Below are 6,552 nucleotides of genomic sequence, written 5' to 3' on the forward strand. Positions count from 1 at the left end.
CACCTGCTGTCAGCCTTTTTTTATGCGAGAAAAGTAGCAAAAAAGTAAAGTTTATCTGCAACAACCTGTGGCTCTTTCCACTACAACACTGAACTATAAACCTCTCCCTGTCTTCCCTGCCCTGAGCTGGTATGCCCAGCTGAGGCGTGCTGTACTGTATATAGCAATCTGTAGCTCTGCTTTGCTGTAGCAGTGCAGTGTGCTGGGCTGAGGATCTGCAGTGAGCTGGTCTAATCAGGCTGAGCAGCCATCTGACCCTGACAGCCCTGTCACCACCAGAACACTCTACAGTTAATGCTCTTAGAGAGAGGAGAAGAGCCTCACTCCCCCCTCCTCCTCCTTTTCCTCCTGTTCATGCACTGTTTTCCTTTCTCCCTCCCTTCTTCCAGCAGGCACTCAGTGAGTGAAGACGAAGTGCCTCCCCACTCCTTGCCCCTTCCTAAAGGCTGATAATTACAAGGTTCAGTGAAAGAAGCCAGTAACGTGTGATTTTATATCAATTCAGGCTGATACATTAGAACGCAATAATTCATTTGATGATTCTCATACACATTTCTCTCAAATATGGCTAAAATAGTTTGTGAGATTGCTGTGTCCCCTGAACATTGTCTGCTATGACATGTCTATTGGGACCATCTCTTGCTTTCCTGTCTTCCCTGCCACCCCCCACCCCCCTTCCCCTCCCTGAACAAGCTAAAAATAGACGGGCCTTTGAGCAATCAGACAGAATGGACAACTCAAATCTTCAAGTCCCACTTCATGGAATTAACTTTCTCTTTAACAGCTAATAGTGCCAACTAGTTTGTTTTTCTATGGTCAAACGATTAAGTCACAGTGTTGTTGCCACAGGGCATGAGTCAGTGTGTGCATCCAAAAATGAAACAGAAAAGGTGAATATTGTAAGACACAATTACAGCCATTGATGCAAGTTTCCAGAAAATCTATGCAGTTTTTTTTTTTTTTCTTTCCCAGGATTATTTGGGAGTTGTCTGCTTTATCCATTTTGTTTACAAGGTTATGGTATGTATGTGAGTCCAGAGAGTCACAAGGCAGTCATACTGTAGGCACAGAATAAGCTGGGGCCTCACCTCACTATCAATCACTTTGAGTGGAGGTTAACATGACTTTTAACCCAAGCACAGTTTAAAAAAACACCTTTTATAGCTAAAATTAGCTGCAGCACTACTTGGATGGGCTGCAGTATTTTAATTAAATTTTGAATGAACATGCTGCTCATAGCTGAAGTGTTTTTTTCAGTGTGTACGTGTGTTCTCTCAAAGCTGACACTGTGTTTGTTACGTGACTTAGGATAACAGGTTTCTGCCCAGAACTTTGCCTTAATGTCCTGTAATGAAGACTTTGACTTCAAACAAAATCTATACATAGAATAGAAGTGAATATGGCTCGTTGACATACTGCACATTACACAGGTGTCATCAGTATTTGTGTGAATGCAGTTGAGAGGCACCAGAACATGGGGCGAGAGCCATGACACTCAACAAAAGGTTTGAAGTACTGTATGTGTCCACTAACTCTATTTTATAATGCAATAGTGTTTTTTAATAGTTGAGACTACAAACATTACTGGAGTTATAGATATAATAAGGGTCATTGGGTCTGATTGATTTCAGAGTAAGGCTTTACTAATGACGTATCATACAGGTTATCAGTTTGGCATAACAATTACAAAAAAACTGCTTTCATAGTTATGAATACAACAGAAGAACACAATATAGATACATAAGATAAGTGTTTGACAGAAAATATTTTCATTAGGTCTGATCACTCATTTGGCAATTTATGACGTGTTTTGTATACATCATGTTTCATACCAATTTTGATGTGTGTGCGTTCATGTGTATTTTTATGTAAATTATGCTATGTTGTGACTTTGTTCTTGAAAATAAAAAACAAATCTCAAAGAGAGCTCTTTAGCCCAGACTTCCCATGTGTGAAATATTTGATGAAACTTAAAGGTTGTGAAAACTTTTTAGTGTCTTGAACTATGCGCGTGTGTGTTCCACACTGAAATTGATTTAAGTCAGTTAATTTTCACTCCTTTGTGACAACAATAAAATATATATAGATGTACACTTGTGACATAATGCAATCTCTGTTTGTTGTAATTGTTTTTTTCAAATCCACATACTCTTTCTCTGAGGGCTCTATCCGATCCTCTGGCGGACCAGTCAGCTCCAGTTTACCATCTGTTTTGAAGCTACAAACAGCAGCGTGCTGGCCTAAACATGGTCGCTGCAATGGTTTCTGGAAATGTGAGCTGACACCCTGTAGGTCAACCATCAGCTGGCAGTCTTGTGCTTTTTGAGAAGCCTAAAGGACACTTCGGGCGCCTGCTGTGGCCTCCCTCCAAGAGTTATGAAATGCAAAGGCTACCCAGCACAGACTTGAGCAGTGAATCCTTTTACCACACTATGGAGAAACAGGAACAAAGAGCTCTAGTCTTATTTTTAGAAAACAAAACTTGTCAATGCTGGTACTAATTATCAGTAAAGTAACAATGAATAGAGATCATTTAAAGCCATGTCTCATTTTAGTGTTGACATTTAGTCATTGCATAATCAATGTGAGCATTTTACATATCTTGATCTTAAGCCAAATATGTCAAGCCAAACTCAGGAAAGCAGAAAAAAACATTCATCCTTCACAACATTCATATATTGCCAAAGTTTGTGTATCTCGGGGTGTGACATGTTTTCAGTTTAAAAGATAACGCTTTGTGTTGTTCACAATTTTTCAAACTATGATAATGACTTAAAATAACAGTCAGGTGCCTGAATGATGCTGTGACTTTCATTCCCTCATCGGTTATATTGTTAATGCATCATTATAATGGTCAGTTTGAACAGTGGGAATGAACAGCAGGAAAAACATGTAGCCATAGAGAACAGATTCAAACAATATTATGTGGCATGAAAAGTCATAGATGCCGCAGGTTCACAATGTTGCTGGAGTGTTTATTAGACTATTATTCCTACTTCATTTGAGTGATTTTCCCCCTGTTGCTGTTTAACTAAATTCTTCTTGTTAAGCTGTTCTTGGCATTGTGCAGTGCTAGGTGTTATTTTAACCTCCTATCACCTAAATAGAGGATCTCTAATCTAGCTCAGTAGCTTCTAGTCTCACTGTTGTATTTCTGTCTGATGAACACAAACATAGCTTGTATTAAAATAACATTGGCTGGCCTACAGTGACATAACCAGTATAACTCGCAGCTGCTACAGTACTACAATGACTACTACTGTCACTATTAAAACTGCTATGATAAGTGTTTTCCACTGATTACAACTATTAGTACTACGAATAGAAACTGTTTATATTATAAAGTAATTACAGATGTTTATCTGTTAACTACTAAGAAATGTTGTTAAATTCTCATAAATCCACCTCCAAACAACATACATCTATATAGGCTACATTTAGTTCTTTAGTCATTCACTCTGGTTGACTGCCTGAGGTGGCAGTGAAGGCGAAGTGAACATTTACACCAAATTACCACGTTGATATATAGAATTACACGATGTGTCTCGCTACCCCGGAGTAGTTTGTAATTCTGTCCCACAGGCATACCACTCATGCAGCAGTGTGAAATACTATGTTATTCCCTGAGCAACTAAGAAGAAACTGGATATGAAAAGGAAGCATAGTTTATCCCATCAGTTATATCTATTAAACTGTAAAATGCCATTTGCTGTTTCACATAAGAATAAGCAGATTTCAGTTTTAAGTAATATAATGCAGCAGCAGGTGCATCACCAACATGCTGGGTCTTTGAGGGAAACACTCTTTTATAGACTTCCTGTTTGGAGCTGTGCTAAGATTTTGATACATATATTCCTACACCTCATCTATTTACAGTTTTAGCTTGGAGCTTAGATGAAGGACTCTTGGGTGTATTACAAAGTGGTTTAATCAAGTCTATATATTTTAATACTGTGCAATGGAATGCAAAACAATATGGCACAATACAGAGATATATGAGTACTCTTATTATTTATTGTATTGGATGCAAACCTGGGCAAAATAAATCTGACAGGTTGCAAAAAGATTACCAGGATAGAAAAAGGCAAAAAGGCAAAAACAAACATATATTATCCTAAACAAAATTTGATTTATAAAAATCAAATGTCCCTCTAATATTTGCAGCTTTTGAAGTCTCTAACTGTGATTCCAATAAAACAGGGAAAAAATATCATATCTTTGGTAGACCTCTACATAACTTGTAGACATATGGAGCCATGAAGACGGTCCACAAGTAGATACTTTGCAGAGCCAAAAAGGTTGGAAACCACTGACCTCTGAATCATGCTCACAGAAGAAGTCATACGCACACGCACGTACGTACACACTTTCCAGGGCCAGGTTCACATAAAGATCCCTCACACACACACACACACACACACACACGCGCACACACACACACACACACACACACACACACACACACACACACACACACACACACACACACACGCACACACACACACGCACACACACACAAAGACACATGCACGCACACACACAGGTTTGCTTAAGTCACTTTTGGGGACAGAGGGTTTACAGAGACTTGCATTCATTTCCTTGGGACCCACCCCAACCCTAACCATAACCACCTAACCTTAATCACTGACCCAAAAACCAGCGTTTTATCAATTGGGGAAAGCTTTTGCACAGTTGCACAAGCCGCCCCAAATCAGCTGGTCTTAAGACTTGTGTCCCTGAAAGTGACTTAAGACATACCCACACACACACACACACACACACACACACACACACACACACACACACACACACACACACACACACACACACACACACACACACACACATGCATACACACACGTACAACAAAAACACAAATGCACACACAGTCAAGCATGTGGCAAGCAGCAGCAGCTGCTGTGTGTATAATTAGAGTGTTTTGAAAGCTGAGACTCAGACAGCAGGACTTTCACCTGAAGACTGAGTGGTTACCATGACAACCAGTTGTCAGCATGACTACAACTTTACTATGCTACAGGATATACGTATCTGTAAGAAAAAAATGTATATCTGAATCTGGTGCTCTGATGTAAGGAAATTAAGAAAAAAGAGTGTGGTGTGTGTGCCCTAATGCAGTCTCTGGTTACAGAGGCAAAGACCCACAAAATATTCATAACACAAGAGGTTATACATCAATTGTAACTCATCTATCACTGCACCATATGCTGAGACTTCAAGCTGTCAAACCTCACTTTCCATCTCACCATCCATGCCTTCTGTTGTGGAACAGATACTTCAACACCCATGTGGGATTTCATGACAGAAAAGCTCCAAATTAGCCCATTAATTTCTTGTTAGATATTCTCAAACACAAACAGAAAGTTGCCAAAATACTGAGTGGGTCTGTAAAGGTCAAGTTAGGCCAAGGTACAGAGCACACAAGGAATAGTCACTGACTTGAGCCACGTGAGCTCCTCTGAGCCATCATTCAGGCATTTATGCCTAATTATAAACAATAATAAAATGTGATATTGAGAAGCTGAATTTAGCTCGTATCACACTCAATACTCACACAGCTCATATCTCAAATTAATAGAGGAAGTTGTAATGGTTTGTGTGCAAGTAAAGTAAGCAGCAAAAATAAAAGAACATCAAATAATACAAAAACGTCTAACAGTGAGAAACAGTGATGTCAAAAACAAGGTTTGTCAGTCTAATGAAATCTTGACCTTCAAGCCAGCTCACAAGCAGCATGCAGAAAGTTGACATGAAACCCCATCTAGTGGATTCTTCAAGGAAGTGACGCAGAGGTGCAGAGTTTGTCCTCATTAGCTCATTAGCTTGAGTGAAACCAGGCTCTCACTATTAGATGAAAAGTTTGAAAGCTGCAGAGAATTCTCATATTTTCGAGTTAACTTTTTAAAAATAATTTCAGCATTAAATGGTTAATGTGTGTGTGATTAAAGTAAAACAAACACACAAAAAAACAACTCAGTACAAATAATATGTAGATTGAATTGTTGTATTAAATATTTCTGTATAATTTATGATATAGCAGAAGATTGTGGGTGATATTAGTTAGCATAATCATCCTAACTGATAACAGCTGTTCATTGAAACATGTAGACTTTATGCTAATCCGTTTTGGTGAAATCAGTGGATCAGTGCTGTCAACACAACAAATTAAAGACAGTCTCAATAGGCTTCTTTTTATTTTTGGTAAATAATAAAATTAACAATGGCTGAATTCCATTTAGCTGCTTTGGTTTCAGGGCCCTAGTATTGTGCATGACGACTCACTGTCTCACTGTCACAGCTTACTGGGACACCTGAATAGGTTGTTAATGTCATTAGTGCCACCTTCCTGCTATGACAAGTCAAAATGTCTGCCGTGACCTTTTTTCAGTGTCACAGCAGACATTGTATAATGTCAATGTATACAGTCCTGCTACAAAAAATCATATACAAGCTCACGATACCTAGACAGAATATAATATTATATAAACACATACTTTCAGTGAGCTCTGGGTAATGTAAATTGATATAGTATGT

The 6,552-nt window shown here is 38.8% G+C and overlaps 1 protein-coding gene across 1 annotated transcript in view; it reads right to left on the reverse strand.

Annotated features, from left to right (window-relative positions):
* LOC133983702 (protein tyrosine phosphatase type IVA 3) overlaps nt 1-6,552 on the reverse strand; it is a 28,107-nt gene that overhangs the window by 9,306 nt on the left and 12,249 nt on the right. The gene's annotated exons all lie outside the window — the stretch shown is intronic.

Source organism: Scomber scombrus, chromosome 7 (genome assembly GCF_963691925.1).
Source record: "Scomber scombrus chromosome 7, fScoSco1.1, whole genome shotgun sequence".
Lineage (NCBI taxonomy): Eukaryota > Metazoa > Chordata > Actinopteri > Scombriformes > Scombridae > Scomber > Scomber scombrus.